Below are 24,872 nucleotides of genomic sequence, written 5' to 3' on the forward strand. Positions count from 1 at the left end.
TGCCCACAGCCACCCCTTGTTCCTTCACACCTTGTATCAGCTGTAATCCAGTCCAGTCCAGTGCTGCCTGCTGAGCAGCACTGACCAACACTGCCTGGGCCCAGGCTTTTATCTCTGAGGCCCCATTATGATGTCAGAAAGCTGGCTCTGGAATCCTGAGGGCTCCACTATGACACGTGCAAAGTTCCGTCTGAACTTTATATAAGACGGTGAGGCTCAGTCAGTCACTCAGTGTTGCCTGAGAGGGCAACACTGCAACAGCCGGCCGCCAGGCTGTCTTTTTTTTGCACAGCTAGTTGCCTCCAGGAGGCCACAAGAGGGAGACAAGGGACTGCAAAATGGAAAATAGGCATCCACCAACTTTACAGACAACTTCTCCTTGCTCCTACAACCTCTATCCTTGCACAGTTTGTTATTCTTCTAGGTAACATAGTAACAAATCCAAATTGCTGCTCTCTTTGTAGGCAAGCAAGGCTTTGTTGCAACTGCAATTCTTACTTCTTCTTGAAATGTAGGGACGACAGTACATTCCATCACATCCATCTAGTGTACACAGGTAGGTCCATTGTGGCGGGCAGGCGAGCGGGCGGGCTGCTTTATTGGCTGTTTGCTGTTCCCCTACTCCACTCCACTATTTGACTGTTGTGCTGCATCAATCAATCAATCAATCAATCAATCAATCAATCAATCAATCAATCAATCAAGTGGCTGGCTCAGGTGCAGCTCTTTAACTTACCTAAAAGGGAGGGCGGAGAGAAGACAAGGAAGGTGAATGAGGTGTTCCAATGTGAAATGCCGGAAACACAGAAACACAGACGACACACAACAAGAGGTGGCAATCTATTCATTAATTGCATTTAATCAATGAGCTCATTATCACTCATGCATTGTCCAACAGGTGTTGAAATAATGGGATTAAAAGGGGAGATCCCTTCAGAAAGACAGAAACAATAGCAAAGACAAAAAACACTTTTGGAATCTGCTTTTAGTCAACACATAAGGAAAGGGTGCACCGGTCCTGGAAATACTGCAATACCAGGTCAATGCGTGGAGTGGACAGAGCAAGCTCTACTTCCATCTCCCTGTTCTAAAAATCCATTTAATATATGGTCCCCAGATAGGGGACGTATCAGATATTAAACTGATAAGAACAGATACTACACTTGATCTTAGCCAAAAGGCCGAGAAGCGATAACCCGAACGGGCCGCGCGTTGCCCGAGCCTGCCCGATACTGCTGTTCAGCCCTTGCAGCGATTCAGCCTACTTCTAGGCAATTCCATGGGGCCCTGCAGGCTCACACACTCACAGCTACACGGGAGGTGAATAAAGGCCGGAGAGGAAGCCAGACAGGATTTGCTTCTTTTGCTTGCACCACAATGCAGTGCTGAAAGAGGAGGAATCTACATAAAAACGCCTTCCTGGCAACGCCCAAATGCCCTGCTGCCATGCAGATAAACACTGGCAGCGGCAGCAAGTGCATGCCCACAGCCACCCCTTGTTCCTTCTCACCTTGTATCAGCTGTAATCCAGTCCAGTCCAGTGCTGCCTGCTGAGCAGCACTGACCAACACTGCCTGGGCCCAGGCTTTTATCTCTGAGGCCCCATTATGATGTCAGAAAGCTGGCTCTGGAATCCTGAGGGCTCCACTATGACACGTGCAAAGTTCCGTCTGAACTTTATATAAGACGGTGAGGCTCAGTCAGTCACTCAGTGTTGCCTGAGAGGGCAACACTGCAACAGCCGGCCGCCAGGCTGTCTTTTTTTTGCACAGCTAGTTGCCTCCAGGAGGCCACAAGAGGGAGACAAGGGACTGCAAAATGGAAAATAGGCATCCACCAACTTTACAGACAACTTCTCCTTGCTCCTACAACCTCCATCCTTGCACAGTTTGTTATTCTTCTAGGTAACATAGTAACAAATCCAAATTGCTGCTCTCTTTGTAGGCAAGCAAGGCTTTGTTGCAACTGCAATTCTTACTTCTTCTTGAAATGTAGGGACGACAGTACATTCCATCACATCCATCTAGTGTACACAGGTAGGTCCATTGTGGCGGGCAGGCGAGCGGGCGGGCTGCTTTATTGGCTGTTTGCTGTTCCCCTACTCCACTCCACTATTTGACTGTTGTGCTGCATCAATCAATCAATCAATCAATCAATCAATCAATCAATCAATCAATCAATCAATCAGTGGCTGGCTCAGGTGCAGCTCTTTAACTTACCTAAAAGGGAGGGCGGAGAGAAGACAAGGAAGGTGAATGAGGTGTTCCAATGTGAAATGCCGGAAACACAGAAACACAGACGACACACAACAAGAGGTGGCAATCTATTCATTAATTGCATTTAATCAATGAGCTCATTATCACTCATGCATTGTCCAACAGGTGTTGAAATAATGGGATTAAAAGGGGAGATCCCTTCAGAAAGACAGAAACAATAGCAAAGACAAAAAACACTTTTGGAATCTGCTTTTAGTCAACACATAAGGAAAGGGTGCACCGGTCCTGGAAATACTGCAATACCAGGTCAATGCGTGGAGTGGACAGAGCAAGCTCTATTTCCATCTCCCTGTTCTAAAAATCCATTTAATATATGGTCCCCAGATAGGGGACGTATCAGATATTAAACTGATAAGAACAGATACTACACTTGATCTTAGCCAAAAGGCCGAGAAGCGATAACCCGAACGGGCCGCGCGTTGCCCGAGCCTGCCCGATACTGCTGTTCAGCCCTTGCAGCGATTCAGCCTACTTCTAGGCAATTCCATGGGGCCCTGCAGGCTCACACACTCACAGCTACACGGGAGGTGAATAAAGGCCGGAGAGGAAGCCAGACAGGATTTGCTTCTTTTGCTTGCACCACAATGCAGTGCTGAAAGAGGAGGAATCTACATAAAAACGCCTTCCTGGCAACGCCCAAATGCCCTGCTGCCATGCAGATAAACACTGGCAGCGGCAGCAAGTGCATGCCCACAGCCACCCCTTGTTCCTTCACACCTTGTATCAGCTGTAATCCAGTCCAGTCCAGTGCTGCCTGCTGAGCAGCACTGACCAACACTGCCTGGGCCCAGGCTTTTATCTCTGAGGCCCCATTATGATGTCAGAAAGCTGGCTCTGGAATCCTGAGGGCTCCACTATGACACGTGCAAAGTTCCGTCTGAACTTTATATAAGACGGTGAGGCTCAGTCAGTCACTCAGTGTTGCCTGAGAGGGCAACACTGCAACAGCCGGCCGCCAGGCTGTCTTTTTTTTGCACAGCTAGTTGCCTCCAGGAGGCCACAAGAGGGAGACAAGGGACTGCAAAATGGAAAATAGGCATCCACCAACTTTACAGACAACTTCTCCTTGCTCCTACAACCTCCATCCTTGCACAGTTTGTTATTCTTCTAGGTAACATAGTAACAAATCCAAATTGCTGCTCTCTTTGTAGGCAAGCAAGGCTTTGTTGCAACTGCAATTCTTACTTCTTCTTGAAATGTAGGGACGACAGTACATTCCATCACATCCATCTAGTGTACACAGGTAGGTCCATTGTGGCGGGCAGGCGAGCGGGCGGGCTGCTTTATTGGCTGTTTGCTGTTCCCCTACTCCACTCCACTATTTGACTGTTGTGCTGCATCAATCAATCAATCAATCAATCAATCAATCAATCAATCAATCAAGTGGCTGGCTCAGGTGCAGCTCTTTAACTTACCTAAAAGGGAGGGCGGAGAGAAGACAAGGAAGGTGAATGAGGTGTTCCAATGTGAAATGCCGGAAACACAGAAACACAGACGACACACAACAAGAGGTGGCAATCTATTCATTAATTGCATTTAATCAATGAGCTCATTATCACTCATGCATTGTCCAACAGGTGTTGAAATAATGGGATTAAAAGGGGAGATCCCTTCAGAAAGACAGAAACAATAGCAAAGACAAAAAACACTTTTGGAATCTGCTTTTAGTCAACACATAAGGAAAGGGTGCACCGGTCCTGGAAATACTGCAATACCAGGTCAATGCGTGGAGTGGACAGAGCAAGCTCTATTTCCATCTCCCTGTTCTAAAAATCCATTTAATATATGGTCCCCAGATAGGGGACGTATCAGATATTAAACTGATAAGAACAGATACTACACTTGATCTTAGCCAAAAGGCCGAGAAGCGATAACCCGAACGGGCCGCGCGTTGCCCGAGCCTGCCCGATACTGCTGTTCAGCCCTTGCAGCGATTCAGCCTACTTCTAGGCAATTCCATGGGGCCCTGCAGGCTCACACACTCACAGCTACACGGGAGGTGAATAAAGGCCGGAGAGGAAGCCAGACAGGATTTGCTTCTTTTGCTTGCACCACAATGCAGTGCTGAAAGAGGAGGAATCTACATAAAAACGCCTTCCTGGCAACGCCCAAATGCCCTGCTGCCATGCAGATAAACACTGGCAGCGGCAGCAAGTGCATGCCCACAGCCACCCCTTGTTCCTTCACACCTTGTATCAGCTGTAATCCAGTCCAGTCCAGTGCTGCCTGCTGAGCAGCACTGACCAACACTGCCTGGGCCCAGGCTTTTATCTCTGAGGCCCCATTATGATGTCAGAAAGCTGGCTCTGGAATCCTGAGGGCTCCACTATGACACGTGCAAAGTTCCGTCTGAACTTTATATAAGACGGTGAGGCTCAGTCAGTCACTCAGTGTTGCCTGAGAGGGCAACACTGCAACAGCCGGCCGCCAGGCTGTCTTTTTTTTGCACAGCTAGTTGCCTCCAGGAGGCCACAAGAGGGAGACAAGGGACTGCAAAATGGAAAATAGGCATCCACCAACTTTACAGACAACTTCTCCTTGCTCCTACAACCTCCATCCTTGCACAGTTTGTTATTCTTCTAGGTAACATAGTAACAAATCCAAATTGCTGCTCTCTTTGTAGGCAAGCAAGGCTTTGTTGCAACTGCAATTCTTACTTCTTCTTGAAATGTAGGGACGACAGTACATTCCATCACATCCATCTAGTGTACACAGGTAGGTCCATTGTGGCGGGCAGGCGAGCGGGCGGGCTGCTTTATTGGCTGTTTGCTGTTCCCCTACTCCACTCCACTATTTGACTGTTGTGCTGCATCAATCAATCAATCAATCAATCAATCAATCAATCAAGTGGCTGGCTCAGGTGCAGCTCTTTAACTTACCTAAAAGGGAGGGCGGAGAGAAGACAAGGAAGGTGAATGAGGTGTTCCAATGTGAAATGCCGGAAACACAGAAACACAGACGACACACAACAAGAGGTGGCAATCTATTCATTAATTGCATTTAATCAATGAGCTCATTATCACTCATGCATTGTCCAACAGGTGTTGAAATAATGGGATTAAAAGGGGAGATCCCTTCAGAAAGACAGAAACAATAGCAAAGACAAAAAACACTTTTGGAATCTGCTTTTAGTCAACACATAAGGAAAGGGTGCACCGGTCCTGGAAATACTGCAATACCAGGTCAATGCGTGGAGTGGACAGAGCAAGCTCTATTTCCATCTCCCTGTTCTAAAAATCCATTTAATATATGGTCCCCAGATAGGGGACGTATCAGATATTAAACTGATAAGAACAGATACTACACTTGATCTTAGCCAAAAGGCCGAGAAGCGATAACCCGAACGGGCCGCGCGTTGCCCGAGCCTGCCCGATACTGCTGTTCAGCCCTTGCAGCGATTCAGCCTACTTCTAGGCAATTCCATGGGGCCCTGCAGGCTCACACACTCACAGCTACACGGGAGGTGAATAAAGGCCGGAGAGGAAGCCAGACAGGATTTGCTTCTTTTGCTTGCACCACAATGCAGTGCTGAAAGAGGAGGAATCTACATAAAAACGCCTTCCTGGCAACGCCCAAATGCCCTGCTGCCATGCAGATAAACACTGGCAGCGGCAGCAAGTGCATGCCCACAGCCACCCCTTGTTCCTTCACACCTTGTATCAGCTGTAATCCAGTCCAGTCCAGTGCTGCCTGCTGAGCAGCACTGACCAACACTGCCTGGGCCCAGGCTTTTATCTCTGAGGCCCCATTATGATGTCAGAAAGCTGGCTCTGGAATCCTGAGGGCTCCACTATGACACGTGCAAAGTTCCGTCTGAACTTTATATAAGACGGTGAGGCTCAGTCAGTCACTCAGTGTTGCCTGAGAGGGCAACACTGCAACAGCCGGCCGCCAGGCTGTCTTTTTTTTGCACAGCTAGTTGCCTCCAGGAGGCCACAAGAGGGAGACAAGGGACTGCAAAATGGAAAATAGGCATCCACCAACTTTACAGACAACTTCTCCTTGCTCCTACAACCTCCATCCTTGCACAGTTTGTTATTCTTCTAGGTAACATAGTAACAAATCCAAATTGCTGCTCTCTTTGTAGGCAAGCAAGGCTTTGTTGCAACTGCAATTCTTACTTCTTCTTGAAATGTAGGGACGACAGTACATTCCATCACATCCATCTAGTGTACACAGGTAGGTCCATTGTGGCGGGCAGGCGAGCGGGCGGGCTGCTTTATTGGCTGTTTGCTGTTCCCCTACTCCACTCCACTATTTGACTGTTGTGCTGCATCAATCAATCAATCAATCAATCAATCAATCAATCAATCAATCAATCAATCAATCAGTGGCTGGCTCAGGTGCAGCTCTTTAACTTACCTAAAAGGGAGGGCGGAGAGAAGACAAGGAAGGTGAATGAGGTGTTCCAATGTGAAATGCCGGAAACACAGAAACACAGACGACACACAACAAGAGGTGGCAATCTATTCATTAATTGCATTTAATCAATGAGCTCATTATCACTCATGCATTGTCCAACAGGTGTTGAAATAATGGGATTAAAAGGGGAGATCCCTTCAGAAAGACAGAAACAATAGCAAAGACAAAAAACACTTTTGGAATCTGCTTTTAGTCAACACATAAGGAAAGGGTGCACCGGTCCTGGAAATACTGCAATACCAGGTCAATGCGTGGAGTGGACAGAGCAAGCTCTATTTCCATCTCCCTGTTCTAAAAATCCATTTAATATATGGTCCCCAGATAGGGGACGTATCAGATATTAAACTGATAAGAACAGATACTACACTTGATCTTAGCCAAAAGGCCGAGAAGCGATAACCCGAACGGGCCGCGCGTTGCCCGAGCCTGCCCGATACTGCTGTTCAGCCCTTGCAGCGATTCAGCCTACTTCTAGGCAATTCCATGGGGCCCTGCAGGCTCACACACTCACAGCTACACGGGAGGTGAATAAAGGCCGGAGAGGAAGCCAGACAGGATTTGCTTCTTTTGCTTGCACCACAATGCAGTGCTGAAAGAGGAGGAATCTACATAAAAACGCCTTCCTGGCAACGCCCAAATGCCCTGCTGCCATGCAGATAAACACTGGCAGCGGCAGCAAGTGCATGCCCACAGCCACCCCTTGTTCCTTCACACCTTGTATCAGCTGTAATCCAGTCCAGTCCAGTGCTGCCTGCTGAGCAGCACTGACCAACACTGCCTGGGCCCAGGCTTTTATCTCTGAGGCCCCATTATGATGTCAGAAAGCTGGCTCTGGAATCCTGAGGGCTCCACTATGACACGTGCAAAGTTCCGTCTGAACTTTATATAAGACGGTGAGGCTCAGTCAGTCACTCAGTGTTGCCTGAGAGGGCAACACTGCAACAGCCGGCCGCCAGGCTGTCTTTTTTTTGCACAGCTAGTTGCCTCCAGGAGGCCACAAGAGGGAGACAAGGGACTGCAAAATGGAAAATAGGCATCCACCAACTTTACAGACAACTTCTCCTTGCTCCTACAACCTCCATCCTTGCACAGTTTGTTATTCTTCTAGGTAACATAGTAACAAATCCAAATTGCTGCTCTCTTTGTAGGCAAGCAAGGCTTTGTTGCAACTGCAATTCTTACTTCTTCTTGAAATGTAGGGACAACAGTACATTCCATCACATCCATCTAGTGTACACAGGTAGGTCCATTGTGGCGGGCAGGCGAGCGGGCGGGCTGCTTTATTGGCTGTTTGCTGTTCCCCTACTCCACTCCACTATTTGACTGTTGTGCTGCATCAATCAATCAATCAATCAATCAATCAATCAATCAATCAATCAATCAATCAATCAATCAGTGGCTGGCTCAGGTGCAGCTCTTTAACTTACCTAAAAGGGAGGGCGGAGAGAAGACAAGGAAGGTGAATGAGGTGTTCCAATGTGAAATGCCGGAAACACAGAAACACAGACGACACACAACAAGAGGTGGCAATCTATTCATTAATTGCATTTAATCAATGAGCTCATTATCACTCATGCATTGTCCAACAGGTGTTGAAATAATGGGATTAAAAGGGGAGATCCCTTCAGAAAGACAGAAACAATAGCAAAGACAAAAAACACTTTTGGAATCTGCTTTTAGTCAACACATAAGGAAAGGGTGCACCGGTCCTGGAAATACTGCAATACCAGGTCAATGCGTGGAGTGGACAGAGCAAGCTCTATTTCCATCTCCCTGTTCTAAAAATCCATTTAATATATGGTCCCCAGATAGGGGACGTATCAGATATTAAACTGATAAGAACAGATACTACACTTGATCTTAGCCAAAAGGCCGAGAAGCGATAACCCGAACGGGCCGCGCGTTGCCCGAGCCTGCCCGATACTGCTGTTCAGCCCTTGCAGCGATTCAGCCTACTTCTAGGCAATTCCATGGGGCCCTGCAGGCTCACACACTCACAGCTACACGGGAGGTGAATAAAGGCCGGAGAGGAAGCCAGACAGGATTTGCTTCTTTTGCTTGCACCACAATGCAGTGCTGAAAGAGGAGGAATCTACATAAAAACGCCTTCCTGGCAACGCCCAAATGCCCTGCTGCCATGCAGATAAACACTGGCAGCGGCAGCAAGTGCATGCCCACAGCCACCCCTTGTTCCTTCACACCTTGTATCAGCTGTAATCCAGTCCAGTCCAGTGCTGCCTGCTGAGCAGCACTGACCAACACTGCCTGGGCCCAGGCTTTTATCTCTGAGGCCCCATTATGATGTCAGAAAGCTGGCTCTGGAATCCTGAGGGCTCCACTATGACACGTGCAAAGTTCCGTCTGAACTTTATATAAGACGGTGAGGCTCAGTCAGTCACTCAGTGTTGCCTGAGAGGGCAACACTGCAACAGCCGGCCGCCAGGCTGTCTTTTTTTTGCACAGCTAGTTGCCTCCAGGAGGCCACAAGAGGGAGACAAGGGACTGCAAAATGGAAAATAGGCATCCACCAACTTTACAGACAACTTCTCCTTGCTCCTACAACCTCCATCCTTGCACAGTTTGTTATTCTTCTAGGTAACATAGTAACAAATCCAAATTGCTGCTCTCTTTGTAGGCAAGCAAGGCTTTGTTGCAACTGCAATTCTTACTTCTTCTTGAAATGTAGGGACAACAGTACATTCCATCACATCCATCTAGTGTACACAGGTAGGTCCATTGTGGCGGGCAGGCGAGCGGGCGGGCTGCTTTATTGGCTGTTTGCTGTTCCCCTACTCCACTCCACTATTTGACTGTTGTGCTGCATCAATCAATCAATCAATCAATCAATCAATCAATCAATCAATCAATCAATCAATCAGTGGCTGGCTCAGGTGCAGCTCTTTAACTTACCTAAAAGGGAGGGCGGAGAGAAGACAAGGAAGGTGAATGAGGTGTTCCAATGTGAAATGCCGGAAACACAGAAACACAGACGACACACAACAAGAGGTGGCAATCTATTCATTAATTGCATTTAATCAATGAGCTCATTATCACTCATGCATTGTCCAACAGGTGTTGAAATAATGGGATTAAAAGGGGAGATCCCTTCAGAAAGACAGAAACAATAGCAAAGACAAAAAACACTTTTGGAATCTGCTTTTAGTCAACACATAAGGAAAGGGTGCACCGGTCCTGGAAATACTGCAATACCAGGTCAATGCGTGGAGTGGACAGAGCAAGCTCTATTTCCATCTCCCTGTTCTAAAAATCCATTTAATATATGGTCCCCAGATAGGGGACGTATCAGATATTAAACTGATAAGAACAGATACTACACTTGATCTTAGCCAAAAGGCCGAGAAGCGATAACCCGAACGGGCCGCGCGTTGCCCGAGCCTGCCCGATACTGCTGTTCAGCCCTTGCAGCGATTCAGCCTACTTCTAGGCAATTCCATGGGGCCCTGCAGGCTCACACACTCACAGCTACACGGGAGGTGAATAAAGGCCGGAGAGGAAGCCAGACAGGATTTGCTTCTTTTGCTTGCACCACAATGCAGTGCTGAAAGAGGAGGAATCTACATAAAAACGCCTTCCTGGCAACGCCCAAATGCCCTGCTGCCATGCAGATAAACACTGGCAGCGGCAGCAAGTGCATGCCCACAGCCACCCCTTGTTCCTTCACACCTTGTATCAGCTGTAATCCAGTCCAGTCCAGTGCTGCCTGCTGAGCAGCACTGACCAACACTGCCTGGGCCCAGGCTTTTATCTCTGAGGCCCCATTATGATGTCAGAAAGCTGGCTCTGGAATCCTGAGGGCTCCACTATGACACGTGCAAAGTTCCGTCTGAACTTTATATAAGACGGTGAGGCTCAGTCAGTCACTCAGTGTTGCCTGAGAGGGCAACACTGCAACAGCCGGCCGCCAGGCTGTCTTTTTTTTTGCACAGCTAGTTGCCTCCAGGAGGCCACAAGAGGGAGACAAGGGACTGCAAAATGGAAAATAGGCATCCACCAACTTTACAGACAACTTCTCCTTGCTCCTACAACCTCCATCCTTGCACAGTTTGTTATTCTTCTAGGTAACATAGTAACAAATCCAAATTGCTGCTCTCTTTGTAGGCAAGCAAGGCTTTGTTGCAACTGCAATTCTTACTTCTTCTTGAAATGTAGGGACGACAGTACATTCCATCACATCCATCTAGTGTACACAGGTAGGTCCATTGTGGCGGGCAGGCGAGCGGGCGGGCTGCTTTATTGGCTGTTTGCTGTTCCCCTACTCCACTCCACTATTTGACTGTTGTGCTGCATCAATCAATCAATCAATCAATCAATCAATCAATCAATCAATCAGTGGCTGGCTCAGGTGCAGCTCTTTAACTTACCTAAAAGGGAGGGCGGAGAGAAGACAAGGAAGGTGAATGAGGTGTTCCAATGTGAAATGCCGGAAACACAGAAACACAGACGACACACAACAAGAGGTGGCAATCTATTCATTAATTGCATTTAATCAATGAGCTCATTATCACTCATGCATTGTCCAACAGGTGTTGAAATAATGGGATTAAAAGGGGAGATCCCTTCAGAAAGACAGAAACAATAGCAAAGACAAAAAACACTTTTGGAATCTGCTTTTAGTCAACACATAAGGAAAGGGTGCACCGGTCCTGGAAATACTGCAATACCAGGTCAATGCGTGGAGTGGACAGAGCAAGCTCTATTTCCATCTCCCTGTTCTAAAAATCCATTTAATATATGGTCCCCAGATAGGGGACGTATCAGATATTAAACTGATAAGAACAGATACTACACTTGATCTTAGCCAAAAGGCCGAGAAGCGATAACCCGAACGGGCCGCGCGTTGCCCGAGCCTGCCCGATACTGCTGTTCAGCCCTTGCAGCGATTCAGCCTACTTCTAGGCAATTCCATGGGGCCCTGCAGGCTCACACACTCACAGCTACACGGGAGGTGAATAAAGGCCGGAGAGGAAGCCAGACAGGATTTGCTTCTTTTGCTTGCACCACAATGCAGTGCTGAAAGAGGAGGAATCTACATAAAAACGCCTTCCTGGCAACGCCCAAATGCCCTGCTGCCATGCAGATAAACACTGGCAGCGGCAGCAAGTGCATGCCCACAGCCACCCCTTGTTCCTTCACACCTTGTATCAGCTGTAATCCAGTCCAGTCCAGTGCTGCCTGCTGAGCAGCACTGACCAACACTGCCTGGGCCCAGGCTTTTATCTCTGAGGCCCCATTATGATGTCAGAAAGCTGGCTCTGGAATCCTGAGGGCTCCACTATGACACGTGCAAAGTTCCGTCTGAACTTTATATAAGACGGTGAGGCTCAGTCAGTCACTCAGTGTTGCCTGAGAGGGCAACACTGCAACAGCCGGCCGCCAGGCTGTCTTTTTTTTGCACAGCTAGTTGCCTCCAGGAGGCCACAAGAGGGAGACAAGGGACTGCAAAATGGAAAATAGGCATCCACCAACTTTACAGACAACTTCTCCTTGCTCCTACAACCTCCATCCTTGCACAGTTTGTTATTCTTCTAGGTAACATAGTAACAAATCCAAATTGCTGCTCTCTTTGTAGGCAAGCAAGGCTTTGTTGCAACTGCAATTCTTACTTCTTCTTGAAATGTAGGGACGACAGTACATTCCATCACATCCATCTAGTGTACACAGGTAGGTCCATTGTGGCGGGCAGGCGAGCGGGCGGGCTGCTTTATTGGCTGTTTGCTGTTCCCCTACTCCACTCCACTATTTGACTGTTGTGCTGCATCAATCAATCAATCAATCAATCAATCAATCAGTGGCTGGCTCAGGTGCAGCTCTTTAACTTACCTAAAAGGGAGGGCGGAGAGAAGACAAGGAAGGTGAATGAGGTGTTCCAATGTGAAATGCCGGAAACACAGAAACACAGACGACACACAACAAGAGGTGGCAATCTATTCATTAATTGCATTTAATCAATGAGCTCATTATCACTCATGCATTGTCCAACAGGTGTTGAAATAATGGGATTAAAAGGGGAGATCCCTTCAGAAAGACAGAAACAATAGTAAAGACAAAAAACACTTTTGGAATCTGCTTTTAGTCAACACATAAGGAAAGGGTGCACCGGTCCTGGAAATACTGCAATACCAGGTCAATGCGTGGAGTGGACAGAGCAAGCTCTATTTCCATCTCCCTGTTCTAAAAATCCATTTAATATATGGTCCCCAGATAGGGGACGTATCAGATATTAAACTGATAAGAACAGATACTACACTTGATCTTAGCCAAAAGGCCGAGAAGCGATAACCCGAACGGGCCGCGCGTTGCCCGAGCCTGCCCGATACTGCTGTTCAGCCCTTGCAGCGATTCAGCCTACTTCTAGGCAATTCCATGGGGCCCTGCAGGCTCACACACTCACAGCTACACGGGAGGTGAATAAAGGCCGGAGAGGAAGCCAGACAGGATTTGCTTCTTTTGCTTGCACCACAATGCAGTGCTGAAAGAGGAGGAATCTACATAAAAACGCCTTCCTGGCAACGCCCAAATGCCCTGCTGCCATGCAGATAAACACTGGCAGCGGCAGCAAGTGCATGCCCACAGCCACCCCTTGTTCCTTCACACCTTGTATCAGCTGTAATCCAGTCCAGTCCAGTGCTGCCTGCTGAGCAGCACTGACCAACACTGCCTGGGCCCAGGCTTTTATCTCTGAGGCCCCATTATGATGTCAGAAAGCTGGCTCTGGAATCCTGAGGGCTCCACTATGACACGTGCAAAGTTCCGTCTGAACTTTATATAAGACGGTGAGGCTCAGTCAGTCACTCAGTGTTGCCTGAGAGGGCAACACTGCAACAGCCGGCCGCCAGGCTGTCTTTTTTTTGCACAGCTAGTTGCCTCCAGGAGGCCACAAGAGGGAGACAAGGGACTGCAAAATGGAAAATAGGCATCCACCAACTTTACAGACAACTTCTCCTTGCTCCTACAACCTCTATCCTTGCACAGTTTGTTATTCTTCTAGGTAACATAGTAACAAATCCAAATTGCTGCTCTCTTTGTAGGCAAGCAAGGCTTTGTTGCAACTGCAATTCTTACTTCTTCTTGAAATGTAGGGACGACAGTACATTCCATCACATCCATCTAGTGTACACAGGTAGGTCCATTGTGGCGGGCAGGCGAGCGGGCGGGCTGCTTTATTGGCTGTTTGCTGTTCCCCTACTCCACTCCACTATTTGACTGTTGTGCTGCATCAATCAATCAATCAATCAATCAATCAATCAATCAGTGGCTGGCTCAGGTGCAGCTCTTTAACTTACCTAAAAGGGAGGGCGGAGAGAAGACAAGGAAGGTGAATGAGGTGTTCCAATGTGAAATGCCGGAAACACAGAAACACAGACGACACACAACAAGAGGTGGCAATCTATTCATTAATTGCATTTAATCAATGAGCTCATTATCACTCATGCATTGTCCAACAGGTGTTGAAATAATGGGATTAAAAGGGGAGATCCCTTCAGAAAGACAGAAACAATAGCAAAGACAAAAAACACTTTTGGAATCTGCTTTTAGTCAACACATAAGGAAAGGGTGCACCGGTCCTGGAAATACTGCAATACCAGGTCAATGCGTGGAGTGGACAGAGCAAGCTCTACTTCCATCTCCCTGTTCTAAAAATCCATTTAATATATGGTCCCCAGATAGGGGACGTATCAGATATTAAACTGATAAGAACAGATACTACACTTGATCTTAGCCAAAAGGCCGAGAAGCGATAACCCGAACGGGCCGCGCGTTGCCCGAGCCTGCCCGATACTGCTGTTCAGCCCTTGCAGCGATTCAGCCTACTTCTAGGCAATTCCATGGGGCCCTGCAGGCTCACACACTCACAGCTACACGGGAGGTGAATAAAGGCCGGAGAGGAAGCCAGACAGGATTTGCTTCTTTTGCTTGCACCACAATGCAGTGCTGAAAGAGGAGGAATCTACATAAAAACGCCTTCCTGGCAACGCCCAAATGCCCTGCTGCCATGCAGATAAACACTGGCAGCGGCAGCAAGTGCATGCCCACAGCCACCCCTTGTTCCTTCTCACCTTGTATCAGCTGTAATCCAGTCCAGTCCAGTGCTGCCTGCTGAGCAGCACTGACCAACACTGCCTGGGCCCAGGCTTTTATCTCTGAGGCCCCATTATGATGTCAGAAAGCTGGCTCTGGAATCCTGAGGGCTCCACTATGACACGTGCAAAGTTCCGTCTGAACTTTATATAAGACGGTGAGGCTCAGTCAGTCACTCAGTGTTGCCTGAGAGGGCAACACTGCAACAGCCGGCCGCCAGGCTGTCTTTTTTTTGCACAGCTAGTTGCCTCCAGGAGGCCACAAGAGGGAGACAAGGGACTGCAAAATGGAAAATAGGCATCCACCAACTTTACAGACAACTTCTCCTTGCTCCTACAACCTCCATCCTTGCACAGTTTGTTATTCTTCTAGGTAACATAGTAACAAATCCAAATTGCTGCTCTCTTTGTAGGCAAGCAAGGCTTTGTTGCAACTGCAATTCTTACTTCTTCTTGAAATGTAGGGACGACAGTACATTCCATCACATCCATCTAGTGTACACAGGTAGGTCCATTGTGGCGGGCAGGCGAGCGGGCGGGCTGCTTTATTGGCTGTTTGCTGTTCCCCTACTCCACTCCACTATTTGACTGTTGTGCTGCATCAATCAATCAATCAATCAATCAATCAATCAATCAATCAATCAATCAATCAATCAATCAGTGGCTGGCTCAGGTGCAGCTCTTTAACTTACCTAAAAGGGAGGGCGGAGAGAAGACAAGGAAGGTGAATGAGGTGTTCCAATGTGAAATGCCGGAAACACAGAAACACAGACGACACACAACAAGAGGTGGCAATCTATTCATTAATTGCATTTAATCAATGAGCTCATTATCACTCATGCATTGTCCAACAGGTGTTGAAATAATGGGATTAAAAGGGGAGATCCCTTCAGAAAGACAGAAACAATAGTAAAGACAAAAAACACTTTTGGAATCTGCTTTTAGTCAACACATAAGGAAAGGGTGCACCGGTCCTGGAAATACTGCAATACCAGGTCAATGCGTGGAGTGGACAGAGCAAGCTCTATTTCCATCTCCCTGTTCTAAAAATCCATTTAATATATGGTCCCCAGATAGGGGACGTATCAGATATTAAACTGATAAGAACAGATACTACACTTGATCTTAGCCAAAAGGCCGAGAAGCGATAACCCGAACGGGCCGCGCGTTGCCCGAGCCTGCCCGATACTGCTGTTCAGCCCTTGCAGCGATTCAGCCTACTTCTAGGCAATTCCATGGGGCCCTGCAGGCTCACACACTCACAGCTACACGGGAGGTGAATAAAGGCCGGAGAGGAAGCCAGACAGGATTTGCTTCTTTTGCTTGCACCACAATGCAGTGCTGAAAGAGGAGGAATCTACATAAAAACGCCTTCCTGGCAACGCCCAAATGCCCTGCTGCCATGCAGATAAACACTGGCAGCGGCAGCAAGTGCATGCCCACAGCCACCCCTTGTTCCTTCACACCTTGTATCAGCTGTAATCCAGTCCAGTCCAGTGCTGCCTGCTGAGCAGCACTGACCAACACTGCCTGGGCCCAGGCTTTTATCTCTGAGGCCCCATTATGATGTCAGAAAGCTGGCTCTGGAATCCTGAGGGCTCCACTATGACACGTGCAAAGTTCCGTCTGAACTTTATATAAGACGGTGAGGCTCAGTCAGTCACTCAGTGTTGCCTGAGAGGGCAACACTGCAACAGCCGGCCGCCAGGCTGTCTTTTTTTTGCACAGCTAGTTGCCTCCAGGAGGCCACAAGAGGGAGACAAGGGACTGCAAAATGGAAAATAGGCATCCACCAACTTTACAGACAACTTCTCCTTGCTCCTACAACCTCCATCCTTGCACAGTTTGTTATTCTTCTAGGTAACATAGTAACAAATCCAAATTGCTGCTCTCTTTGTAGGCAAGCAAGGCTTTGTTGCAACTGCAATTCTTACTTCTTCTTGAAATGTAGGGACGACAGTACATTCCATCACATCCATCTAGTGTACACAGGTAGGTCCATTGTGGCGGGCAGGCGAGCGGGCGGGCTGCTTTATTGGCTGTTTGCTGTTCCCCTACTCCACTCCACTATTTGACTGTTGTGCTGCATCAATCAATCAATCAATCAATCAATCAATCAATCAATCAATCAATCAATCAATCAATCAGTGGCTGGCTCAGGTGCAGCTCTTTAACTTACCTAAAAGGGAGGGCGGAGAGAAGACAAGGAAGGTGAATGAGGTGTTCCAATGTGAAATGCCGTAAACACAGAAACACAGACGACACACAACAAGAGGTGGCAATCTATTCATTAATTGCATTTAATCAATGAGCTCATTATCACTCATGCATTGTCCAACAGGTGTTGAAATAATGGGATTAAAAGGGGAGATCCCTTCAGAAAGACAGAAACAATAGCAAAGACAAAAAACACTTTTGGAATCTGCTTTTAGTCAACACATAAGGAAAGGGTGCACCGGTCCTGGAAATACTGCAATACCAGGTCAATGCGTGGAGTGGACAGAGCAAGCTCTATTTCCATCTCCCTGTTCTAAAAATCCATTTAATATATGGTCCCCAGATAGGGGACGTATCAGATATTAAACTGATAAGAACAGATACTACACTTGATCTTAGCCAAAAGGCCGAGAAGTGATAACCCGAACGGGCCGCGCGTTGCCCGAGCCTGCCCGATACTGCTGTTCAGCCCTTGCAGTGATTCAGCCTACTTCTAGGCAATTCCATGGGGCCCTGCAGGCTCACACACTCACAGCTACACGGGAGGTGAATAAAGGCCGGAGAGGAAGCCAGACAGGATTTGCTTCTTTTGCTTGCACCACAATGCAGTGCTGAAAGAGGAGGAATCTACATAAAAACGCCTTCCTGGCAACGCCCAAATGCCCTGCTGCCATGCAGATAAACACTGGCAGCGGCAGCAAGTGCATGCCCACAGCCACCCCTTGTTCCTTCACACCTTGTATCAGCTGTAATCCAGTCCAGTCCAGTGCTGCCTGCTGAGCAGCACTGACCAACACTGCCTGGGCCCAGGCTTTTATCTCTGAGGCCCCATTATGATGTCAGAAAGCTGGCTCTGGAATCCTGAGGGCTCCACTATGACACGTGCAAAGTTCCGTCTGAACTTTATATAAGACGGTGAGGCTCAGTCAGTCACTCAGTGTTGCCTGAGAGGGCAACACTGCAACAGCCGGCCGCCAGGCTGTCTTTTTTTTGCACAGCTAGTTGCCTCCAGGAGGCCACAAGAGGGAGACAAGGGACTGCAAAATGGAAAATAGGCATCCACCAACTTTACAGACAACTTCTCCTTGCTCCTACAACCTCCATCCTTGCACAGTTTGTTATTCTTCTAGGTAACATAGTAACAAATCCAAATTGCTGCTCTCTTTGTAGGCAAGCAAGGCTTTGTTGCAACTGCAATTCTTACTTCTTCTTGAAATGTAGGGACAACAGTACATTCCATCACATCCATCTAGTGTACACAGGTAGGTCCATTGTGGCGGGCAGGCGAGCGGGCGGGCTGCTTTATTGGCTGTTTGCTGTTCCCCTACTCCACTCCACTATTTGACTGTTGTGCTGCATCAATCAATCAATCAATCAATCAATCAATCAATCAATCAATCAATCAATCAATCAATCAATCAATCAATCAATCAGTGGCTGGCTCAGGTGCAGCTCTTTAACTTACCTAAAAGGGAGGGCGGAGAGAAGACAAGGAAGGTGAATGAGGTGTTCCAATGTGAAATGCCGGAAACACAGAAACACAGACGACACACAACAAGAGGTGGCAATCTATTCATTAATTGCATTTAATCAATGAGCTCATTATCACTCATGCATTGTCCAACAGGTGTTGAAATAATGGGATTAAAAGGGGAGATCCCTTCAGAAAGACAGAAACAATAGCAAAGACAAAAAACACTTTTGGAATCTGCTTTTAGTCAACACATAAGGAAAGGGTGCACCGGTCCTGGAAATACTGCAATACCAGGTCAATGCGTGGAGTGGACAGAGCAAGCTCTATTTCCATCTCCCTGTTCTAAAAATCCATTTAATATATGGTCCCCAGATAGGGGACGTATCAGATATTAAACTGATAAGAACAGATACTACACTTGATCTTAGCCAAAAGGCCGAGAAGCGATAACCCGAACGGGCCGCGCGTTGCCCGAGCCTGCCCGATACTGCTGTTCAGCCCTTGCAGCGATTCAGCCTACTTCTAGGCAATTCCATGGGGCCCTGCAGGCTCACACACTCACAGCTACACGGGAGGTGAATAAAGGCCGGAGAGGAAGCCAGACAGGATTTGCTTCTTTTGCTTGCACCACAATGCAGTGCTGAAAGAGGAGGAATCTACATAAAAACGCCTTCCTGGCAACGCCCAAATGCCCTGCTGCCATGCAGATAAACACTGGCAGCGGCAGCAAGTGCATGCCCACAGCCACCCCTTGTTCCTTCACACCTTGTATCAGCTGTAATCCAGTCCAGTCCAGTGCTGCCTGCTGAGCAGCACTGACCAACACTGCCTGGGCCCAGGCTTTTATCTCTGAGGCCCCATTATGATGTCAGAAAGCTGGCTCTGGAATCCTGAGGGCTCCACTATGACACGTGCAAAGTTCCGTCTGAACTTTATATAAGACGGTGAGGCTCAGTCAGTCACTCAGTGTTGCCTGAGAGGGCAACACTGCAACAGCCGGCCGCCAGGCTGTCTTTTTTTTGCACAGCTAGTTGCCTCCAGGAGGCCACAAGAGGGAGACAAGGGACTGCAAAATGGAAAATAGGCATCCACCAACTTTACAGACAACTTCTCCTTGCTCCTACAACCTCCATCCTTGCACAGTTTGTTATTCTTCTAGGTAACATAGTAACAAATCCAAATTGCTGCTCTCTTTGTAGGCAAGCAAGGCTTTGTTGCAACTGCAATTCTTACTTCTTCTTGAAATGTAGGGACAACAGTACATTCCATCACATCCATCTAGTGTACACAGGTAGGTCCATTGTGGCGGGCAGGCGAGCGGGCGGGCTGCTTTATTGGCTGTTTGCTGTTCCCCTACTCCACTCCACTATTTGACTGTTGTGCTGCATCAATCAATCAATCAATCAATCAATCAATCAATCAATCAATCAATCAATCAATCAATCAATCAGTGGCTGGCTCAGGTGCAGCTCTTTAACTTACCTAAAAGGGAGGGCGGAGAGAAGACAAGGAAGGTGAATGAGGTGTTCCAATGTGAAATGCCGGAAACACAGAAACACAGACGACACACAACAAGAGGTGGCAATCTATTCATTAATTGCATTTAATCAATGAGCTCATTATCACTCATGCATTGTCCAACAGGTGTTGAAATAATGGGATTAAAAGGGGAGATCCCTTCAGAAAGACAGAAACAATAGCAAAGACAAAAAACACTTTTGGAATCTGCTTTTAGTCAACACATAAGGAAAGGGTGCACCGGTCCTGGAAATACTGCAATACCAGGTCAATGCGTGGAGTGGACAGAGCAAGCTCTATTTCCATCTCCCTGTTCTAAAAATCCATTTAATATATGGTCCCCAGATAGGGGACGTATCAGATATTAAACTGATAAGAACAGATACTACACTTGATCTTAGCCAAAAGGCCGAGAAGCGATAACCCGAACGGGCCGCGCGTTGCCCGAGCCTGCCCGATACTGCTGTTCAGCCCTTGCAGCGATTCAGCCTACTTCTAGGCAATTCCATGGGGCCCTGCAGGCTCACACACTCACAGCTACACGGGAGGTGAATAAAGGCCGGAGAGGAAGCCAGACAGGATTTGCTTCTTTTGCTTGCACCACAATGCAGTGCTGAAAGAGGAGGAATCTACATAAAAACGCCTTCCTGGCAACGCCCAAATGCCCTGCTGCCATGCAGATAAACACTGGCAGCGGCAGCAAGTGCATGCCCACAGCCACCCCTTGTTCCTTCACACCTTGTATCAGCTGTAATCCAGTCCAGTCCAGTGCTGCCTGCTGAGCAGCACTGACCAACACTGCCTGGGCCCAGGCTTTTATCTCTGAGGCCCCATTATGATGTCAGAAAGCTGGCTCTGGAATCCTGAGGGCTCCACTATGACACGTGCAAAGTTCCGTCTGAACTTTATATAAGACGGTGAGGCTCAGTCAGTCACTCAGTGTTGCCTGAGAGGGCAACACTGCAACAGCCGGCCGCCAGGCTGTCTTTTTTTTTGCACAGCTAGTTGCCTCCAGGAGGCCACAAGAGGGAGACAAGGGACTGCAAAATGGAAAATAGGCATCCACCAACTTTACAGACAACTTCTCCTTGCTCCTACAACCTCCATCCTTGCACAGTTTGTTATTCTTCTAGGTAACATAGTAACAAATCCAAATTGCTGCTCTCTTTGTAGGCAAGCAAGGCTTTGTTGCAACTGCAATTCTTACTTCTTCTTGAAATGTAGGGACGACAGTACATTCCATCACATCCATCTAGTGTACACAGGTAGGTCCATTGTGGCGGGCAGGCGAGCGGGCGGGCTGCTTTATTGGCTGTTTGCTGTTCCCCTACTCCACTCCACTATTTGACTGTTGTGCTGCATCAATCAATCAATCAATCAATCAATCAATCAATCAATCAGTGGCTGGCTCAGGTGCAGCTCTTTAACTTACCTAAAAGGGAGGGCGGAGAGAAGACAAGGAAGGTGAATGAGGTGTTCCAATGTGAAATGCCGGAAACACAGAAACACAGACGACACACAACAAGAGGTGGCAATCTATTCATTAATTGCATTTAATCAATGAGCTCATTATCACTCATGCATTGTCCAACAGGTGTTGAAATAATGGGATTAAAAGGGGAGATCCCTTCAGAAAGACAGAAACAATAGCAAAGACAAAAAACACTTTTGGAATCTGCTTTTAGTCAACACATAAGGAAAGGGTGCACCGGTCCTGGAAATACTGCAATACCAGGTCAATGCGTGGAGTGGACAGAGCAAGCTCTATTTCCATCTCCCTGTTCTAAAAATCCATTTAATATATGGTCCCCAGATAGGGGACGTATCAGATATTAAACTGATAAGAACAGATACTACACTTGATCTTAGCCAAAAGGCCGAGAAGCGATAACCCGAACGGGCCGCGCGTTGCCCGAGCCTGCCCGATACTGCTGTTCAGCCCTTGCAGCGATTCAGCCTACTTCTAGGCAATTCCATGGGGCCCTGCAGGCTCACACACTCACAGCTACACGGGAGGTGAATAAAGGCCGGAGAGGAAGCCAGACAGGATTTGCTTCTTTTGCTTGCACCACAATGCAGTGCTGAAAGAGGAGGAATCTACATAAAAACGCCTTCCTGGCAACGCCCAAATGCCCTGCTGCCATGCAGATAAACACTGGCAGCGGCAGCAAGTGCATGCCCACAGCCACCCCTTGTTCCTTCACACCTTGTATCAGCTGTAATCCAGTCCAGTCCAGTGCTGCCTGCTGAGAAGCACTGACCAACACTGCCTGGGCCCAGGCTTTTATCTCTGAGGCCCCATTATGATGTCAGAAAGCTGGCTCTGGAATCCTGAGGGCTCCACTATGACACGTGCAAAGTTCCGTCTGAACTTTATATAAGACGGTGAGGCTCAGTCAGTCACTCAGTGTTGCCTGAGAGGGCAACACTGCAACAGCCGGCCGCCAGGCTGTCTTTTTTTTGCACAGCTAGTTGCCTCCAGGAGGCCACAAGAGGGAGACAAGGGACTGCAAAATGGAAAATAGGCATCCACCAACTTTACAGACAACTTCTCCTTGCTCCTACAACCTCCATCCTTGCACAGTTTGTTATTCTTCTAGGTAACATAGTAACAAATCCAAATTGCTGCTCTCTTTGTAGGCAAGCAAGGCTTTGTTGCAACTGCAATTCTTACTTCTTCTTGAAATGTAGGGACGACAGTACATTCCATCACATCCATCTAGTGTACACAGGTAGGTCCATTGTGGCGGGCAGGCGAGCGGGCGGGCTGCTTTATTGGCTGTTTGCTGTTCCCCTACTCCACTCCACTATTTGACTGTTGTGCTGCATCAATCAATCAATCAATCAATCAATCAATCAATCAGTGGCTGGCTCAGGTGCAGCTCTTTAACTTACCTAAAAGGGAGGGCGGAGAGAAGACAAGGAAGGTGAATGAGGTGTTCCAATGTGAAATGCCGGAAACACAGAAACACAGACGACACACAACAAGAGGTGGCAATCTATTCATTAATTGCATTTAATCAATGAGCTCATTATCACTCATGCATTGTCCAACAGGTGTTGAAATAATGGGATTAAAAGGGGAGATCCCTTCAGAAAGACAGAAACAATAGTAAAGACAAAAAACACTTTTGGAATCTGCTTTTAGTCAACACATAAGGAAAGGGTGCACCGGTCCTGGAAATACTGCAATACCAGGTCAATGCGTGGAGTGGACAGAGCAAGCTCTATTTCCATCTCCCTGTTCTAAAAATCCATTTAATATATGGTCCCCAGATAGGGGACGTATCAGATATTAAACTGATAAGAACAGATACTACACTTGATCTTAGCCAAAAGGCCGAGAAGCGATAACCCGAACGGGCCGCGCGTTGCCCGAGCCTGCCCGATACTGCTGTTCAGCCCTTGCAGCGATTCAGCCTACTTCTAGGCAATTCCATGGGGCCCTGCAGGCTCACACACTCACAGCTACACGGGAGGTGAATAAAGGCCGGAGAGGAAGCCAGACAGGATTTGCTTCTTTTGCTTGCACCACAATGCAGTGCTGAAAGAGGAGGAATCTACATAAAAACGCCTTCCTGGCAACGCCCAAATGCCCTGCTGCCATGCAGATAAACACTGGCAGCGGCAGCAAGTGCATGCCCACAGCCACCCCTTGTTCCTTCACACCTTGTATCAGCTGTAATCCAGTCCAGTCCAGTGCTGCCTGCTGAGCAGCACTGACCAACACTGCCTGGGCCCAGGCTTTTATCTCTGAGGCCCCATTATGATGTCAGAAAGCTGGCTCTGGAATCCTGAGGGCTCCACTATGACACGTGCAAAGTTCCGTCTGAACTTTATATAAGACGGTGAGGCTCAGTCAGTCACTCAGTGTTGCCTGAGAGGGCAACACTGCAACAGCCGGCCGCCAGGCTGTCTTTTTTTTGCACAGCTAGTTGCCTCCAGGAGGCCACAAGAGGGAGACAAGGGACTGCAAAATGGAAAATAGGCATCCACCAACTTTACAGACAACTTCTCCTTGCTCCTACAACCTCTATCCTTGCACAGTTTGTTATTCTTCTAGGTAACATAGTAACAAATCCAAATTGCTGCTCTCTTTGTAGGCAAGCAAGGCTTTGTTGCAACTGCAATTCTTACTTCTTCTTGAAATGTAGGGACGACAGTACATTCCATCACATCCATCTAGTGTACACAGGTAGGTCCATTGTGGCGGGCAGGCGAGCGGGCGGGCTGCTTTATTGGCTGTTTGCTGTTCCCCTACTCCACTCCACTATTTGACTGTTGTGCTGCATCAATCAATCAATCAATCAATCAATCAATCAATCAATCAATCAGTGGCTGGCTCAGGTGCAGCTCTTTAACTTACCTAAAAGGGAGGGCGGAGAGAAGACAAGGAAGGTGAATGAGGTGTTCCAATGTGAAATGCCGGAAACACAGAAACACAGACGACACACAACAAGAGGTGGCAATCTATTCATTAATTGCATTTAATCAATGAGCTCATTATCACTCATGCATTGTCCAACAGGTGTTGAAATAATGGGATTAAAAGGGGAGATCCCTTCAGAAAGACAGAAACAATAGCAAAGACAAAAAACACTTTTGGAATCTGCTTTTAGTCAACACATAAGGAAAGGGTGCACCGGTCCTGGAAATACTGCAATACCAGGTCAATGCGTGGAGTGGACAGAGCAAGCTCTACTTCCATCTCCCTGTTCTAAAAATCCATTTAATATATGGTCCCCAGATAGGGGACGTATCAGATATTAAACTGATAAGAACAGATACTACACTTGATCTTAGCCAAAAGGCCGAGAAGCGATAACCCGAACGGGCCGCGCGTTGCCCGAGCCTGCCCGATACTGC

General features: G+C 47.7%; 17 non-coding genes across 17 annotated transcripts; all 17 read right to left on the minus strand.

The window, feature by feature from the left end:
* Positions 1-1,002: 1,002 nt before the first annotated feature.
* LOC142701536 (U2 spliceosomal RNA) lies at positions 1,003-1,193 on the minus strand. The gene has a single exon (XR_012866888.1). It is a non-coding gene; the product is annotated as a U2 spliceosomal RNA (small nuclear RNA).
* A 1,292-nt stretch (positions 1,194-2,485) lies between these two features.
* LOC142701513 (U2 spliceosomal RNA) lies at positions 2,486-2,676 on the minus strand. Its single transcript, XR_012866867.1, has one exon. It is a non-coding gene; the product is annotated as a U2 spliceosomal RNA (small nuclear RNA).
* A 1,281-nt stretch (positions 2,677-3,957) lies between these two features.
* On the minus strand, positions 3,958-4,148 carry LOC142701514 (U2 spliceosomal RNA). The gene has a single exon (XR_012866868.1). It is a non-coding gene; the product is annotated as a U2 spliceosomal RNA (small nuclear RNA).
* A 1,273-nt stretch (positions 4,149-5,421) lies between these two features.
* LOC142701515 (U2 spliceosomal RNA) lies at positions 5,422-5,612 on the minus strand. Its single transcript, XR_012866869.1, has one exon. It is a non-coding gene; the product is annotated as a U2 spliceosomal RNA (small nuclear RNA).
* Positions 5,613-6,904: 1,292 nt separating this feature from the next.
* Positions 6,905-7,095, minus strand: LOC142701516 (U2 spliceosomal RNA). Its single transcript, XR_012866870.1, has one exon. It is a non-coding gene; the product is annotated as a U2 spliceosomal RNA (small nuclear RNA).
* A 1,296-nt stretch (positions 7,096-8,391) lies between these two features.
* Positions 8,392-8,582, minus strand: LOC142701518 (U2 spliceosomal RNA). The gene has a single exon (XR_012866871.1). It is a non-coding gene; the product is annotated as a U2 spliceosomal RNA (small nuclear RNA).
* Positions 8,583-9,874: 1,292 nt separating this feature from the next.
* Positions 9,875-10,065, minus strand: LOC142701519 (U2 spliceosomal RNA). Its single transcript, XR_012866872.1, has one exon. It is a non-coding gene; the product is annotated as a U2 spliceosomal RNA (small nuclear RNA).
* Positions 10,066-11,346: 1,281 nt separating this feature from the next.
* LOC142701520 (U2 spliceosomal RNA) lies at positions 11,347-11,537 on the minus strand. The gene has a single exon (XR_012866873.1). It is a non-coding gene; the product is annotated as a U2 spliceosomal RNA (small nuclear RNA).
* Positions 11,538-12,805: 1,268 nt separating this feature from the next.
* Positions 12,806-12,996, minus strand: LOC142701521 (U2 spliceosomal RNA). Its single transcript, XR_012866874.1, has one exon. It is a non-coding gene; the product is annotated as a U2 spliceosomal RNA (small nuclear RNA).
* Positions 12,997-14,268: 1,272 nt separating this feature from the next.
* LOC142701537 (U2 spliceosomal RNA) lies at positions 14,269-14,459 on the minus strand. Its single transcript, XR_012866889.1, has one exon. It is a non-coding gene; the product is annotated as a U2 spliceosomal RNA (small nuclear RNA).
* Positions 14,460-15,755: 1,296 nt separating this feature from the next.
* LOC142701523 (U2 spliceosomal RNA) lies at positions 15,756-15,946 on the minus strand. Its single transcript, XR_012866876.1, has one exon. It is a non-coding gene; the product is annotated as a U2 spliceosomal RNA (small nuclear RNA).
* Positions 15,947-17,242: 1,296 nt separating this feature from the next.
* Positions 17,243-17,433, minus strand: LOC142701540 (U2 spliceosomal RNA). Its single transcript, XR_012866891.1, has one exon. It is a non-coding gene; the product is annotated as a U2 spliceosomal RNA (small nuclear RNA).
* A 1,312-nt stretch (positions 17,434-18,745) lies between these two features.
* Positions 18,746-18,936, minus strand: LOC142701524 (U2 spliceosomal RNA). Its single transcript, XR_012866877.1, has one exon. It is a non-coding gene; the product is annotated as a U2 spliceosomal RNA (small nuclear RNA).
* Positions 18,937-20,236: 1,300 nt separating this feature from the next.
* On the minus strand, positions 20,237-20,427 carry LOC142701525 (U2 spliceosomal RNA). Its single transcript, XR_012866878.1, has one exon. It is a non-coding gene; the product is annotated as a U2 spliceosomal RNA (small nuclear RNA).
* Positions 20,428-21,704: 1,277 nt separating this feature from the next.
* LOC142701526 (U2 spliceosomal RNA) lies at positions 21,705-21,895 on the minus strand. The gene has a single exon (XR_012866879.1). It is a non-coding gene; the product is annotated as a U2 spliceosomal RNA (small nuclear RNA).
* Positions 21,896-23,167: 1,272 nt separating this feature from the next.
* LOC142701527 (U2 spliceosomal RNA) lies at positions 23,168-23,358 on the minus strand. The gene has a single exon (XR_012866880.1). It is a non-coding gene; the product is annotated as a U2 spliceosomal RNA (small nuclear RNA).
* Positions 23,359-24,638: 1,280 nt separating this feature from the next.
* Positions 24,639-24,829, minus strand: LOC142701538 (U2 spliceosomal RNA). The gene has a single exon (XR_012866890.1). It is a non-coding gene; the product is annotated as a U2 spliceosomal RNA (small nuclear RNA).
* Positions 24,830-24,872: the final 43 nt, after the last annotated feature.

The sequence above is a fragment of the Rhinoderma darwinii genome, unplaced genomic scaffold (genome assembly GCF_050947455.1).
Source record: "Rhinoderma darwinii isolate aRhiDar2 unplaced genomic scaffold, aRhiDar2.hap1 Scaffold_2109, whole genome shotgun sequence".
In the NCBI taxonomy this organism is placed as follows: domain Eukaryota; kingdom Metazoa; phylum Chordata; class Amphibia; order Anura; family Rhinodermatidae; genus Rhinoderma; species Rhinoderma darwinii.